Raw genomic sequence first — 1,893 nt, forward strand, 5'->3', positions numbered from 1 at the left:
GCCCACCACCACATTGGTTAAAAAAATTCCTAGGGGAAACTCTGGACTATGATTATGAGACCAAAGAGACAGGTATGATTCGCTGTCATGCCCATGTTGGGGTCTACGTGAGGAAGAAACATATTCCTTTACTGCTGACCACTCCACTAGGGTTTATCTCACATGTGATGGGTCAAAATCTGAGCCCAAATCTTACCATTGTATACAGAAYTGCATTGACAAACCTGCACATTATTGTCTCAGACTTTTCTAGACCCAGATGGCGTGGCCCAATGAAAGCATTTGAGACAATTACTTTAAACAAAGCTGTGATTGTTATCTCAGTATTTATCAATGAGCAGTGGTGGACAAAGTACTCAGTTTCATCATTTAGAGTCAAAGAACTGATCCTACTSGGATTAAAAGTCTAAAATTTTCTAACTTAGGTGTTAAATGAGATGATCCATATTAAAACGTCATTAGCTATATTTACATGCGCAAAATTATTTGATCGGATTGAAATGTATTTGAATTAAATAATCGGAATGTATCATTTATATGGACACAATCCGATCATGACGAGTGTTTACATGCACCGGGCTTTTATTCAGAATAGAAGCACTGACATGCACAGTTAATGTTCCCTAAAAAAGCACAGAAAAAAGTTCTACTTTCGTCACGAACATAAACAAACAGCTTCTGAGCTCAGAATGGACCTGTGACAGGTTTTAATAATGGTGAAGATGTTACTGCACTCTCTGGTTCAGCTGCAGGTGACGCTCGGACTTTTTTTTGTGAAGCAGTGCAGGCTGTATGTCTTCTTTCTTTACTGAATGAGAAAATGGGAGGAAAAGTTCTGAGCTGATGGAAACTATAGCGCTGCTGTCCCTCACTCCACTGAAGAGCAGAAACTGCTGGATGAAAGTCAGCAGACATGTGCAGTCAGGTCAGTTTTCCACAATCAGAATGAGATAATCAGATTAAGTGTTTACATGCACGCTGTTCGGATTATCAATCGGCATAAACCACCTCTCTCATTCCGATTACAAATTAATTCGGATCGAGCTGAATCGGGTCAGAATAATCCCAATGGGGTGTTTACATGACGCATTTTTATTCCATATGGCCGTTTAATCTGATTACTCTTGTCCATGTAAACATAGCTACTGCAACTGGTTTGAAGCTGCTTCTCACTGCCTATTGTATAGGAGTGTAGTGTGTAACTGTATAGTGTTGGTGGAAGAAAAAAATGCAAACTACACAAACATGGCCAAAAAAGTAAGTACACCTCTAAAGCCTTTAGAGAAATTTAATGGAGTAAAATGTATGCTTTTTATGGTTAAAATGTGGGCTAAAGGTAAAAAGTAAAAAAAATGCTACTCAAGTAAAGTACAAATTCTCAAAAACTGTACTTGTTTGGTACTCTTGTTATTGCCCACCTCTGAGTCTTTGTATCTTCTAATCAACTCTGTGCATTTATATTATAAAAGATTTTGTAACTTGTTTGATCTTTTTGTAACTCCCCACTTCTGGTATTTCTCAACAGAGGTCAACTCCTAGCCTGCAAATCAATACATCAGTATTACCTGTTTGGTAGCATCAACAAAAAGCTGTTATATTTCACTTGCTAACACCTGTTAACAATGCTACATTCATTCCATAGGCCTGTGTTTTTATCTCTGTGTGCCATGCTATTAACACAAAGGTACGCAAGTCTGTTCTGCTAAATTTGAGTGTAACACACCATAGTTCACAGTAATGACTTAGATGCAGCTCGTATATCTTGTCAGATGCAAATGACGTCTGAACGAGCAGCTGTCGACACGCATCAGCACCAGGTGTAACAAAGCACTGTTGCGTCACAGTCTTTCAGTTCACAACACCACTGCAGCAATGTCGATCAATCATCAGTCC

This window comes from Austrofundulus limnaeus, unplaced genomic scaffold (genome assembly GCF_001266775.1).
Source record: "Austrofundulus limnaeus strain Quisiro unplaced genomic scaffold, Austrofundulus_limnaeus-1.0 Scaffold25, whole genome shotgun sequence".
NCBI lineage: Eukaryota > Metazoa > Chordata > Actinopteri > Cyprinodontiformes > Rivulidae > Austrofundulus > Austrofundulus limnaeus.